This window comes from Zingiber officinale, chromosome 2B (genome assembly GCF_018446385.1).
Source record: "Zingiber officinale cultivar Zhangliang chromosome 2B, Zo_v1.1, whole genome shotgun sequence".
In the NCBI taxonomy this organism is placed as follows: Eukaryota; Viridiplantae; Streptophyta; class Magnoliopsida; order Zingiberales; family Zingiberaceae; genus Zingiber; species Zingiber officinale.
The window spans coordinates 78,960,789-78,976,731 of NC_055989.1; the positions used below are offsets into that span (position 1 = coordinate 78,960,789).

Consider the following 15,943-nt stretch of genomic DNA (forward strand, 5'->3'; position numbering starts at 1 on the left):
ACAAAATAAGTTTTGGTCATTACTTTAGAATTTAGAATAATATTGAGTCCTCAAACAATATTATTTAAATTCACCAACACCTCAAAACACCGTGAATTTTGTATACCACGTTAGTGTGGACGTATACAAATTGAAACATTTGTAAGAGGAGGTTTTACCCATTAATTTTATTATCTTGTCATCCTAACTTTATGACAAATAAAATTAATAGTTGGTTTTCCTTTGCTCACGTAAAAAATAGCAATGACTTCGTTGGGGAGGATACTATTGAATGCGTCTAAGTGTATACCATTACTTGATACTTAGTCCATTAAATAGAATTGTACCCCTTCAGTTGGAGAAGATCACACGCTCCTAAATAATTTTCTATAATCATCCATAAAAGGAAGTTTTATCTAGTGACCCACAAACAAACTCATCCGTTGTGGAGGAAGGCACTCAGAGCCAACACGCAAGTTTATTTACATCACTTTCAAACCAGTAATGGAGACCATGGAATTTATTTAAAATCCCTCTCCCACATAGTTATTTAATGTGAGGAATTTTAACCATGCAAGTACACATCACACACATCATAGTAAATAAAGCAATAAATATGGAAATTAATTTTCCAACTATTATGGTTTCTTCCATCACTGTCCTCCGTGTGCTGCCAACTCTAGGGTTCATGTCGTCGGGTCCATCGAGCTTCCTTTTCTGCTGCGCCTCTGGTCCTCCAATAGTACCACGCCTCGCAAGGATACAATCTGCGACAAAAATAAAATTTTACATATATCGATCCTATATTCCACAAGGGAATGTACATGAAGTCTAGATCGAACAAAAATATAAAATCCTAGGACTAATACAGCTCCTGCTGTATTTAATAAATACAATCATGCACACACATAAAATACCCTTGACATGTCTAAGGGTCCAATCATACACAATCACAATAAGCCATAATAGTTGGAGCCTGCAACCACAGAGTTAGCATATCCTACTATTATCATGCCTAAATTATGTATGACATGTGCATAATTAAACTAAAAACCAAACACATAGAGGCAAACCCTAGCTCTGATACCAATTGTTGGTTACTACTCCAAATATCATACTAGTTCCACTGTACAAAAATTTGTACAAGTGTCGAACCTTTCCTAACAACCTATTGTGTTTTTTAGAAGTTAAACTTGGATTGCAAATGGAACTTAACATTATTAATCCAACTTCAACTTATCTGTTCTTAGAAGTTTAGACTTGGATCGCAAACGATGCTTAACATTATTAATCCAAGTCCACCCATGTTACAAAGTTGGTTAAATATTTATTTCAAAGATCGGCTTCCAGGTTAAACATGACAAGGCACTAGGCCTTCTTGGTTATGGGATCATCCACCACTTCCTTGATAAAGCATTTCAAAGAAATTCAATATTTAATCTCCTTATAGTAACCCTAGGTTTAACCACTAAGAACAATCGAATCACAAGATCGAAAAAATAAAAGAAACACAAAATCGAATCATAAATCTGAAACCTATAATCATTAGCCTCTTGTGTTTGGTATTTCAAAATCCATACGAAGAAAACTAGTATGATGCGGAATAAAATTACTAGTTATATCTTTCTTTGTAAGCAACAACCTCTTGATCTTCTATTGTATTCCACTCCTTCTCTTAGATGTTGTGTGGGTGATGATCTACCAAGAAGAAATCCACCAAAGCCTTCCTTGCTTCCAAGTTTCGGCCACTACCACAATGCTCTAAGGGATGCTAGAAAACAATGTGTGAGATACGACAAAATAAAATAACCTATAATGATTTAAGGAAATTTTTGGACATTTTTCTGGATTTATTTGGAGGACGTATGACCGTATTTAAGGGGATAAGTTATTGGGCTTAAGATGGTATTGGAAATCATCATTAGAGAAGGGCTAATTAAGGGTTGGGAAGAAATTAAACCCTACCTTTATAAGAAGCTACAGTAACCCCCTACCGAAGCCCTAAAAACGCCGATCCCTCCTTCCTTCGTGACTTCTTCTCCCGAAACCGCCGACCCAGCGCCGCGACGGCACTTCGCACCCGAGCTCACGACGACGCGGAGTTCAGCGAAGCCTCGCCGAAGCCTCCAGTCCTCTACCCCGACCCTCTACCCCTTCCTCTCTTCGGATTACGGCCTCGTGCAAGGAGCGAAGGGCAGGAGGAGCAGATCCGAACTCCGGAGATCCAGAGGGAGTATCGCCGGTTTCAGAGATCAAGGGTGGCGAGGATTGGTACCCCGGCAGTTATCTCGCCTTCCCGGGCTATAGTATTGAGCTGAGTTCATCGGATTTCGCCTTACCGCCGGTGGTTTATGCTGTCGCGGAGGTAAATTGAGGTGAGGATGGTGTAGATTAGGGTTTCTTGGCTATGAAGATCTGTGAATTGATGCTAGGTTGAGAGGATTGTATTGAGTTAGATGTTGTTTTGGCAGTGGCTCACTGAGAGGGGCTCGGCCACGACTTCCAGCAGCTGGTTTGCCTCCGGGAAACAGTAGGTAAGGTCTCCACAACTCCAGGAATTTGATCTGTAGACCTAGGTAGTGAATTTTGTTTGAATGGGGTACTGATCAGTGAGATTGCTTTGGTTTGTAGTCTCGTGGAGGCTCTGAATGGTGAATTTGAGGTAGTGAGCAGCACCATTGTGCTTGTGCCGACGATTCCACCTACGGGCAGTGAGTCAACAGCGGGGAGTTAGGTAAGGTATGTTGATTTTGTTAGAGATTGGAATATTGGAAGCAAATGGGAAGTTGTTTTGTTGGATGCTCAGATGATTGATAGTTGTTGGTTTTATTTAAGGAGGTGATAACCTTGTTCAGTAGATGTTTATTTGTATATGGTGATGTAGCAAATTTAGCAAGGTTAAGGTTTTGCTGGAGTGTGGGAATAGAGAATGTAAACTCGGAGTGTGGTTTGGGTATTAGTAGTTCAGTGTGGTTGCGTTTGGATAATAAATGGAACTTGGAACCAATTTATCTGTCGTGTACACTAGTACAGCTCATTAGTTGCATATATATATATATATAGCTAAAATTGATACGCTGACACAGGACTTTGATCGGGACGAGCATCGTGACGAGGTTGGCGTCGGATTCAGCCTACAATTAAGGCGGGTACTTCTTGACTTGTTTCTTTAGATATTGATCCTAGTGCATGAGTTAGTTTCATATACGTAGTATTTATCCTGACTCCACTCGTCTTATTTCTTGTGCTTGATACTTTATCTACTCAATCTTTGAGCTACTCGTTTCTGTATCTATACAGTCTCTCGTTGCTATTCATGATATTTAGCAGATACTATAATACTAGGATTGGATACTAGATACCAGACATTAGATAGTAGGTATTGGATATATGGACACCTGATACCATGTTTACCTGCTTTGATTACTGTTTATTTATGCTTAGTATTGAGCATGCGGATTCATGTAGCATACCTGATTTCCTGTTATATATATATGATGACTGTTGCATTATTCGCATCATGTCATTGCATGCATAGCCGACGACTTTGGCTCCCTTGTGGTTGAGACGGTCGTTGGCCTGGGCCGCACGCTCGGCCACTCATGGGAGGTGGTAGCTGGAGCGTGCCGCTTGTCCTGTCGTGCCACACTCGGTCACTCATGGGTAGTGGCGGCTGGAGTTGCGGCAGCAGGGACCCCATCGCAGACGTAGCTATTCAGCTACTATGCACCTGTCCATCCGGTCACTCGAGAGTAGTGGCGGCCTTTCGACCATACAAGGGTCGTGGTGCAGAGAGGTGGGCGGGGTGACCATCCGTACATACGCTGTTGTTATTATATCTGCTGGTTGTTTACTTATGCTGTTGTTGCTTATCTATGCTGCTGTTGCTAGATTATGCTGCTGTTGTTTATTTATGCTGTTATGCTTACTTAGGTTGAGATTTATACCTATGTTAGGTGTTTAGACACTGGCTTACTTACTGTTGACCTGTATATACCTCACATGATACCATGTAGTTATGAGCAGTACTGTAGCAGGACTTTGCTACATCTACCTTCCCTTACTAGCCTAGGATATGGTTTCAGGTATGGTTATGTACTTTGTTTACTCAGTAGTATCTGCTATTTATCTTTCCCGAGACTGTATCCTGTTGTACTCTTAGCTGTTTATGATACTCATGCACTGTCTACTCTATTACCCGCTGAGTTTTTATACTCACCACCCGCATTGGTAATTTCACCAGGTAGCTGATAGCGATGCTAGTACGCTTGGAGGAGGATTCCGACTGCCGGTCCCACATCACTTCCGAGGACGGTTTTATGATTTTGGTTTTCATGTTATTGTGAGTTGAACCTTTGAATTTAGCATTGTAATAATTGGGTTGTGGACTTGCTATTCTGTATTTGGTTGTTTTGTCGAGGAGTCAAGCCGGGCCGGCCCGCGGTGAGATTTTGTTAGTTTATCTTTGTTATTCTTGTTTTCCGCTGTGTTTGATTGTCCAGCCGTGTGGGCTGTATATTATCTGCGTGGTTGTGATATATATTTGTATATGTATTATCTGTGGTGTTGTATACCGGTTCTATTTGTCACTGCTACAGGGGAGGTGCTGTCCGATTTTCGTCGGACAACCTTACTCTCGGGGCGTGACAATTTATTACACAATGTCTCCTTTCTCTACTTCTTTACCTCCAAGCAACCGGCCACCAAGAGCTCCACAAGAGATGATGTCGCCGGCCACAAAGAAGAAGAGAAAGAGAAGAGGAAGGGTCGGCCACCAAGGATGGAAGAGAGGAACAATAGAATAGGTTGTGTGTCTCATGAAGGTACCCCCTCCCTCTCTTTTATAATCCTTGGTGAATCCAAAAAAGGAAAAAAAAAATAAAACTTCCTTTTATTCCTCTCTATGGCTAGCCACACCATGTTTAAACAAACAAGGAAAGATTTTAAACAAAAATTAAAATCTCTCTTTTAAAAATCCCTTTTGTGGTTGGCTATTAAAGGAATGTTTTATAAATTAAAATCTCTCTTTTAAAAATCCCTTTTGTGGTTGGCTATTAAAGGAATGTTTTATAAATTAAAATCTCTCTTTTAAAAATCTCTTTTGTGGTTGGCTATAAAAGGAATGTTTTATAAATTAAAATCTCTATTTTTTAAATTCTTTTATGGATATCTATAAAAGATAAGATTTTAAAAATAAAAACTCCTTTTATATCATGGTTACAAAAAAATTAAAATCTTTCTTTCACATTATAGATAACTACAAATAAGGAAAGATTTCTAATCTTTCTTTTTATCCTTTGTAGAAAATTTATAAAAGGAAAGATTTTAAAATTTAAAACTCTCTTTTAAAACCATGTAGATAAAAACATAAAAGGAAAGATTTTATCAAAATTTTATTTTTAATAAAATCCCTCTTCCCTTTCACACTTGGCCGGCCCCTTGCTTGGGCACCAAGCAAGGCTTGGCCGACCCTAGCCTTAGCTCCAAGCTTGGCTTGGCCGGCCCCTTGCTTGGGCTCCAAGAAAGGATAGGGGTTGGCCCCTAACATGGGCTAAGAGGCTAGGCTTTGGGTGGATATAAGGCTTTATATAAGAGGCTACAATAGGGACCGAGAGGAGGAATTGGTTATGGTCTCCCGATGAACTTGAGCTTCCCGTGTTCGCCCCGAACACCCAACTCAAGTTTATCAATAATAAAGAGCTATCATTGAACTACCGCACCAATCCCAAATTACATTTTGGGCTCCTTCTTATCATGAGTGTGTTAGTCTCCCTTTGTTTAAGATATCGAATATCTATTAATTAAATGAGTTACTGATACTCACATAATTAACGTCTAGCTCCAAGAGTAGTATCACTCAACCTTATTGTCATGTCGGACTAAGTCCACCTATAGAGTTTACATGACAATCCTTATGAGCTCCTCTTGGGGGCATCATCAACCTAGATCGCTTAACAACACACACTATAAATAATATTATTTCCCAACTTATCGGGCCTATTGATTTATCGAACTAAATCTCACCCACTGATAAATTAAAGAAATAAATACTAAATATATGTGCTTGTTATTATATCAGGATTAAGAGCATACACTTCCATAATAACAGAGGTCTTGTTCTTTTATGCAGCCAGTATAAAAAGAAACTACCTCAAATGGTCATGCTCAATGTACTCAGAGTGTACTAGTGTAATTTTATAGTCAAGATAAACTAATACCAAATTACACTACGACTATTCCAATAGTTTGTTCCTATCTATCTTAGTCGTGAGCTACTATTTATAACTTATAAGGAACTGATAACATGATCTTCTGTGTGTGACACCACACACCATGTTATCTATAATATAAATTAATTGAACAACAATACTTAGCATATAAATGTAGACATTTGACTAATGTGATTATTTATTTCAAAATAAATGTTTACAAAAAGCTAGGCTTTTAGTATACACTCTAACAGTGAGAGAGATTTGGTGATATCCCTAATAAGCATCCACCATTCATATCAACTCACTCCCCAAAGTAGAGTCCACCATCTAGTCAATTTGGAGGAGTGGATAACAATCTTTGGGGCTTGCCTTGTTAAGGTTACAGAAATTGATACAAACCCACCACTTGTTATCGAGTTAGGGTAACAGGACTACATTGCGGCCAAGAGGGAAATTGTATCTGCCGAATCTGTCCTTCTTCCAGCAACTTGTCGACCTCCGATCGAATAATTTTATTCTAGTTGGATGAGAAATCTCTTTTCTTCTACTTGACCGGTAGAGATTCGGAAACAAGGTGAAGCTTGTGCTGCATCACAGTCGAGGCCACCCCCATCAGTTCTCGTGGAGACTAGGCGAAGATATCCTGTTTCTAATTTAAACAATCCACCAGGCTCTTCTTGGTCTCTGGTAGGAGGTCAATCGCTATCTTCATAATGCTTGTTAACTGGTTGAGATGTATCTTTACATCCTCCTGTTGAATCATCTTGTCAGCTAGAGGCAATGACTCTTCCTAGATTGTGTGCACTCCTCTCTCCAAAATTTTATAGGTCTTATGCGCCTCTATTTTTATTACATCGATGTAATATTTCCATGTGGTCAGCTGCTCCCCCCTTACCTCACCAACCTAATCCTCCACTGGAAACTTTACTTTCTAGTGGAAGATAGAGATAGTCGTACAGAATTCGTGCAAGGCGGGCCTTCCCAATATGACGTTGTAGGTGGAGGGAGTGTCCACCACTATAAATTTGCCCCTTCGAGTTCTCACCAGAGGCTCGGTACCTAAAGAGATGGCCAGTTTGATTTGGTTGATCGGTTATACCTCATTTCCTGTGAACCCATATAGTGTCGTGGCCATCGATTGGAGCTCACTTGCTTCGAGCTGCATCTTGTCGAAGATGCTCTTGAAAAGCATGTTGATAGAGCTTCTAGTGTCAATGAAGACTCTGTCCACTCGGCTATTAGCGATTATAGATTTGATGATGAACGCATCATCATAAGAGAGCTCCACTCCTTCAAGGTCTTAAGGCCCAAAGCTAACTTGGGGTCTGGTTGCCTATTCTTGGCTACAGCCAACTGCATGAATCTGTAGTCGGCGACCATGAACCTTCCTAGCTCTAGTTGAATCATCGTCTGTTGGGATTTTCGAGCCACAAAAATCGCTTTTGCGTTGCGGAAATCCCAAAATCCCATGCCACCGGATCCGTTCGAATATTAAAATTTTACATGTACAAGTTTTCTAATCCTAGATCTACTTTAGATCTACATGTTTAGGAGTTTATACCTTTTATGCGAAGCCCTTCGCTTATCCCGCTCGTCCAAGGTTCGCTAGATCTCAAGGGTGTCAAGTGAACACCCCTCTATGTGTATCCACACGAACAAAAGGTGGAGAAGAAACCTTAGAGTGTGCTAGCACCCTTGAAGGTTTCGGCCAAGGTGGAGGAGAGGGAGAGAAGAAGAAGCAAGGAGGAAGTAGATGAAATCAATAGCACACAAAATGCATTCAACACCACTAAAGTGGCCGACCACTTCAAGAGGGGTTTTTTTAACTCCATGGAATATCAAGAGTCACAACTCTTGATCTCCCTCATGAGGTGGCACACACATGTACTATCCTTGATGATGTGGAACATCATCATTGGCCCACTCTATGCCAACTCACAAATGAGGTGGCATTGGTCAAGTCAAACTTGACCTTTCATCTTCCCTTCTCAAGTCAAGTCAAACTTGACCTCTTCTCTCCCATGGTTGATCAAATCTAACCATTTAATTCAAGTCAATTTTAATTTAACGAATCTCTATTCATTGAATTAAATTGACTCAATGAATCCAAGTCTAAATTAGACTCATTGAACAAATGAATCAAATTGAGTTCAACTCAATTAGTTTAATTTGGATTACTCTTAATCCAATTTGGTCCATCACATGAACCTAATCCTCTTGGTTCATCATACGAACCTAATCTCCATCTAATTGTCCTTTGTGTGTGACCCTATAGGTTCTTGTAACGTTGGCAATGCTCCTAAACCCATTTAGAAGCATAAGTAATGAGCGGTATCTAGCAACACATCATTACTACCCAAGTTACAAGAATGTTGAGATCCAACATCATCTTGTGACTACTAATTGTGACTCTTTATAATTTATGACAAGTGTCCTTCTATCCTTGACATCTAGATTGATCAATTTGAGGCATAGACCGTGTCGTCTTCTAATCAATCTAAATCTTGAACTCCAAGTAGACTCACTCTAATCAAATGAGCTCAATATCTCATATTGACTCACTTGGGTATGGTCATGCACTTAGTGGTCTCACTCTATCAAGAATAACGATGTCACTCCCATTATATAGGAGGGATAGATTCCATCTACATCACTCACATCCCTCCGCATAATTTGTTACATACCTAGTAATCACCTTTATAGTCCACCCAGTTACGGGTGACGTTTGACGAAGCCAAAGTATGCAACTCCTTATGTAGGGAACCATGGTGACTTCAGGTCCAAGGACTAATAGTCATACTAATAGCCACATGAGAAAGTATATGACACTCATATAACGATCCATGATACTTTCTCATGGCGGGTCATTCAGTATACATTCTCCAATGCATACCCATGTGTCAATTTGATATCTCTATATCCATGACTTGTGAGATCAAGTCATCGAGTTGACCTACATGCTAGTCTCGTTGTATTAACATTGTCCCTGAATATTAATACTTGACTAGGAATGATTAAGAGTAGTGTTCTCTATATCATCTCACTATCGATTCAACCAATCGATTGATATAGATAAGAACCTTCTACTCAAGGACGCTATTATACTTAGTTATTTGACACCAATACAAGTAAGTATAATAACCATAAAGAAATGCCTTTATTTATATATAGGAATATGATACAATGAGTCCATACAACAATCATCATATGATTGGCTCTAGGACTCTAACTAATAATCTCCCACTAGCACTAGTGCCAATCAGTGTAAGTTCTAAGGCCCAATGACCTAGTGTGACCATCATGTTTTCTTTGTGCCAAAGCCTTGGTCAAGGGATCTGCGATGTTAGCCTCTGTGGGTACTCTGCAAATCTTCACATCTCCTCTATCGATGATCTCTCGAATGAGATGGAAGCGCCGTAGTATGTGTTTGGTCCGCTGGTGTGAGCGAGGTTCCTTAGCCTGTGCAATTGCGCCATTATTGTCACAATAGAGCTCTATCGGATCGGTTATGCTAGGAACCACCCCAAGCTCAGTAATGAACTTGCGGATCCAAACTGCCTCTTTTGCTGCTTCTGATGCAGCAATATACTCGGCCTCTGTTGTAGAATTAGAAACTGTATCCTGCTTCGAACTCTTCCAGCTCACAGCACCACCATTTATGCAAAACACGAATCCAGACTGCGATCTATAATCATCCTGATCAGTTTGGAAGCTCGCATCACTATAACCCTTTACAGCTAGCTCATTATCGCCTCCATATATCAAGAAATATTCTTTAGTCCTTGTTAAATACTTAAGAATATTCTTGATTGCTATCCAATGACTTTCACCTGGATCTGACAGGTATCTGCTCGTCATGCTCAAAGCATACGAAACATCAGGACGAGTACATAAGATAGCGTACATGATAGATCCTATGGCTGAGGCATAAGGGATCGTATCCATGCGGTCTCTCTCCTCTCTACAAGAGGGACTTTGAGTCTTCGAAAGACTCACACCATGTGACATCGGCAGAAATCCCTTCTTAGAGTTCTGCATGGCAAACCGTAGTAATACCTTATCAATATATGTACTCTAACTTAGGCCAAGCAATCTCTTAGATCTATCTCTATAGATCTGTATATCTAGAATACGGGTTGCTTCACCTAAGTCCTTCATTGAGAAATAATTCCCTAGCCAAGTCTTTACAGACTGCAGCAAAGGGATGTCATTCCCAATGAGTAGTATGTCATCCACATACAATACAAGGAAGACAACTGTGTTCCCTACGACCTTCTTGTAGACACAGGGTTCATCTTCATTCTTGATGAAACCAAACTGTTTGATCATATCATCGAATCGAAGATTCCAGCTCCGAGAAGCTTGCTTTAGTCCTTAAATGAACTTATGCAGCTTGCATACTCTGCCAGTATGCTGTGGATCTACAAAACCCTTAGGTTGTGTCATGTATACATCTTCGAGCAGGTTTCCATTCAGAAACGTGGTTTTGATATTCATCTGCCAGATCTCATAATCGTGGTATGCTGCAATAGCAAGCATGATCCGAATGGACTTAAACATCGCTACAGGAGAAAAGGTTTCATCATAGTCAATACCATGAATTTGCTTGAAACCTTTAGCTACTAGACGACCCTTATATATAAGTCCATCCATGTCAGTCTTTCTCTTAAAGACCCACTTACACCCAATGGGTTTTACCCCTTCAGGTGGATCAACCAAAGTCCATACTTGGTTGGTGTACATGGATTCCATTTTGGATCTCATGGTCTCTAGCCATTTCTCAGAATCTAGTCTCATCACAGCTTCCTAATAGGAGGTAGGCTCATTCTCAATGAGCATAGCATCATCATGGTCAGACAAGAGAAATGAGTATCTCTCAGGCTGACGACGTACCCTATCAGACCTGCGAAGATGTATGTCTACTTGAACTGGTTGTTGTTCCTCAACTCCTTGTGGAACAATCTCATCATCCACAACACTTTGTGGTTCCAGTTCGACTTCCATCAAGGCTTCAGTGCTTTGGTCCATATCTTGAACTTCTTCAAGATTGAACGTACTCCCACTAGTTTTTCTAGAAACAAAGTCCCTTTCTAGAAAAATCTCAGTCTTAGCCACAACTACTTTGTGTTGACTGGGAATGTAGAAGTAATATCCCTTCATTTCCTTGGGATATCCTATAAAATAGTACTTATCGGATTTGGGTCCCAGTTTATCTGAGACTTGATGTCGAACGTAAGCCTCACAACCCCAAATCCTCATAAAAGATACCTGGGCATCTCTCCCAATCCATATCCTATATGGGGTCTTTATCACAGCCTTAGATGGAACACAGTTGAGTATGAAGGCTGCTGTATCCAGAGCATAGCCCTAAAGAGACATAGGAAGATCTGTGTGACTCATCATAGATCGTACCATATCTAATAGGGTACGATTCCTCCTTTCAGATACATCATTCCACTGTGGTGTTCCAGGAGGAGTGAATTGGGATAGAATCTCATACTCAGCTAGATAGTCATGAAACTCATGGCTAAGGTATTCACCACCTCGATCTGATCGAAGTATCTTAATACTCTTGTCAAGCTGGTTTTGCACTTCATTCTTGAATTCTTTGAACTTTTCAAAGGATTTTTACTTATGTGTCATCAAATACACATAACCATATCTACTGAAGTCATCAATAAATGTAATGAAGTACTTATAATCACCTCTAGCAGCGACATTGATAGGTCCACATACATCACTATGTATAAGTCCTAACAAGTCAGTCGCTCTCTCGCTGTGTCCATTAAAGGGAGTCTTGGTCATCTTGCCCAGTAGGCATGACTCACATGTCTCATATGATTCAAAATCAAATGAGTCCAGCAAACCATCTTTATGGAGTTGGGATAAGCGTTTGTCATTTATATGACCTAAGCGACAGTGCCAGAGATAGGTTTGGTTCATTTGATTTGATTTGAACCTTTTGGTATGTATGTTATAGATGGGGTTCTCTAAGTCTAGAATATAGAGTCTGTTAATCAGAGGTGCACTAAAATAGAACATATCATTTAAATAAACTGAACAACATTTATTCTTTATTATAAATAAAAAACCTTTCTTGTCCAAACAAGAAACTGAAATTATGTTCTTAGTAAGAGCAGGCACATAACAACATTCATCTAGTTCTAGTACAAGCCCAGAGGGCAGAGATAGATAGTAAATCCCTACAGCAACAACAACAACCAATGCTCCATTGCCTACTCGTAGGTCCACCTCGCCCTTTGTTAATGCCCTGCTATTTTTCAACGCCTGCACATTAATACAAATGTGAGAAGCACATCCGGTATCTAATACCCATGATGAAGAAATAGAGAGATTAACTTCTATAACATATATACCTGAAGTAGAAGTCTCACTTCTCTTCTTCTTAAGATCTTCCAGGTAGACTTTGCAGTTCCTCTTCCAGTGCTCGGTCTAACCGCAGTGGAAGCAGGTAGCATCCTTGGCGACCCCTCCTTTGGGTTTCAGTGTCTTGCCTTTGCTCTTGGCTTGGGACTTTCCCCTACCTTTAGGCTTGCCCTTGGACCGCTCTCACTTCTTGGACTAGCGAAAGATTCAATTGAGGGTCTCTGGGTGTACTAGAGGTGGTGGTGGTTTCCGATTAGCTTAGCTGGTCGGAGCTGGGGCAATCACCTCTTTCTTCTGAGTGGCCTGAACTTCCTCTACATTAATATAATTAACCGCCTTCCCTAGCAAGTCTTCGAAGTCTTTTGCAGGCTTTATAATGAGGGCTCGAAAGAATTCTCCTTTTTAAAGGTCTTGAGAGAAGACACTTATTAATATTTCGGAAGTGGCGGACGGAACATCTATCGCCACTTGGTTGAATTTCTTTATCTATGCTCATAGGGATTCCTTGGTCTCTTACTTGAGCGTGAACATACTTAGGTTGGTCTTTTGATGCCTACTGCTGCTGGCAAAGAGGTAAAGGAAGGCTTTTCTAAATTCCTTAAAATAGGTAATAGATCAGACTGGCAGTCGATCGAACCATCTCTGTACCGAGCCTGGTAGAGTAGTTAAAAACACTCGGCATTTTATTTCATCGCTATACTGGTGTAATAGAGCGATGTTCTTGAATCTTTGGAGGTGATCTTTAGGATCGGTGTTACCTCCATACTCTCTAACCAACAAAGGGCGGAAATGCTTAGGTAGCTTTTCATCTACTACATCTTGAGAGAAAGGTACACTGAGTTGTTCAGGTGATTCCCGAGTGGTAGGAGCCTTGCCTCGCCTTGGGTCCCTTTGGGGTGAATTCTCTGTCAAGGAGGTTTGTGACCACTCAATTTTGGCGCAACCCTCAGTGGCATTCGGAAAAATACTCGGGAAAACTCACACGGCTATTTGGTTTGGATCTTTTCTCAAATACAGGAAGCTCTTCTAACGAGGTCGCAAGTGCTCGGTGCGGGTGAGAATCAGTGGTTTATTTTTGGGACAAGGCTTGCACCTTGGCGTTCACAAATAGCTCATATTCTTTCGAGCTCATGACAATGTTGATTTTACTGGCTACGTCCATCTTTACGTTCTAGAATAGGTGAATGTATTCCCACAAATAATGTCAAATTTGATCTCATCCGGAAGCTGAGTAGATGGGCAACCGGTGAGGTGGTAGGAATGTTAATGGAGGAAATAGTTTGACCTGGGAGCTATGGACCTGGAGCTAGGAGCTTTGGACCTACGCACACCATAGACAGAGCTAACGGGAACCTTAGAGTGAGAACTAGGGAGAGGGTTCCTAACGCAGGCACTCCGATGCTCAAGTTAGAATGGTAGCCCAGTGAAATGAAGAAGAAAATGAATAGTAAAATAGTAATATGGATGTATGTGCATGCACGCATGTCTGGCCAACTAAGAGGACCTTCCTTTTTATACTACCTCTCATAATCTCCGTAATAATGAGGCGTCAAAGAATGTCAGGTGTCAAAATATGTCGGATAGTAGAGGATGTACAGTGGTCTTCTCCTAGATAGAGGAAGGTTTCATTGTGCATATATGTCAGAGTACGGAAATATTCTCTGGTGAGTAATCATTATTCTCTAACAGGTGGTTACAATTCCCTAACAAGGCTGTTTCTTAGAGGGAGTCTAATCTGTTGGTTAGTCCTAGAAAAACGTACTGGTTCCACTATACAAAAAGTTTTGTACAAGTGTCGAACCTTTCCTTAAATAACCTATTGTGTTCTTTAGAAGTTAAATTAGGAATCGCAGACGGAACTTAACATCATTGATTCCAAATTTAACTTATCTGTTCTTAATGGTTTAGATTTGAATCGCAAGCGGAACTTAACACTATTGATTCAAATCCACCTATGTTATTAATTCCATTAAATATTAATTTCTAAAATTGGCTTCCAGGACTGCATGGTGAGGCACATGGCCTTCTTGGATATGGGAGCAACCACCACCGCCTAGTCAAAGCCTTTTAAGGAAAGCTAATATTTAATTTCCTTAAATAACTCTAGGTTAACCAAAAAGAACAATCGAATCACAAATTCGAAAAAGAAGAAAACACAAAATCAAAAAATAAATTCGATAAACTAGATTTAATTGCCTCTTGTATTTAGAATTCTTACCAAAAAAATAACTAGTATGATGCGGAAGAAAACTACTAGTTATACCTTCTCTTTGTAAGCTAATGACCTCGAGATCTTCTACCGTATTCCTCATCTCGCCTTGGACGTCGTGCGGGCGACGATCCTCTAAGATGAACACCACCCAAAGGCTTCTTCCTCTTCTTCTAAAATCCAGCCACCACCACCACCAAGGAGAAGATAGCAAAAGGGAAAAGAGAAGGGAGAGGGTCGGCCACACCAAGAGGGTCTCCAAGCAAAAGAATAAGAGTTGTGTCTCATGAAGCCCCCTCACCCCTTCTTTTATATTACCTGCCCAATGCAAATAAGGAAAAACTTTTTACAATAAAAATAAAATCATCCTCTAGTTTTTCCTTTTCCCTTTTTATTTTTCCTTTTCTTTCCTCTTGATTGAATCAATCACCAACATTAATTTTTGTGATGATTTTTTAGTTTTAATTATGGCCGGCCACTTGCTTGGGCACCAAGCAAGGTGGTCGGCCACCTCATCAAGAGGAATAAGGAAAAAAATATTTTTTAAAATTTTACAAGAAGTAATCCTCTTATAAAATTTACAAGCTCTCTTTCCTAAAGTAGGAGTTAAAAAAGGAAAGTTTCTAAAAATTAAAACCATATTTTAAAATTTAAAAACTCTCTTATAAAATTTCCTTTTTTAACATGATGATAAAAGTTTTAATTTTAAAACTTATCTTCCTTTTTTTTTTCTTAAACCATGAGAATGGTTAAAAAAGGAAAATTTTAAAACTTTTAAAACTCTCTATTAAAACATGTGGCCGAATTCAAATAAGGAAAGTTTTGAAAATTAAAATCTCTCTTTTAAAACTTATAGTTTTCTATAAATAGAAGATTTTAAAAATTCAAAACAACCCTCCCTTTTTGAATTATTGTGGTCGGCCCCTTCATGCTTGGTCACCAAGCAAAGGGTCGGCCCCTATAGAAGAGGATGTGGCCGGCCCTTGCTTGGTCACCAAGCATTGGACCGGCCCACTTCTTGGGCACCAAGAAGAGCCTTACATTTGGATGGACTTGAGGCTACAATGAGTCTACGACAGGGACCTTGAGGAGAAATTGGTTTTGGCCTTCCGATGAGCTTGAGTATCCCGTGCTCGCCCCAAACACACAATTCAAG

At 40.1% G+C, this 15,943-nt stretch overlaps 1 long non-coding RNA gene across 1 annotated transcript; it reads left to right on the forward strand.

Moving 5' to 3' along the window:
- The first annotated feature begins 2,337 nt into the window (after window positions 1-2,337).
- On the forward strand, window positions 2,338-2,639 carry LOC122049215. Its single transcript, XR_006130885.1, has 3 exons — window positions 2,338-2,354; window positions 2,451-2,513; window positions 2,611-2,639. It is a non-coding gene; the product is annotated as an uncharacterized LOC122049215 (long non-coding RNA).
- Window positions 2,640-15,943: the final 13,304 nt, after the last annotated feature.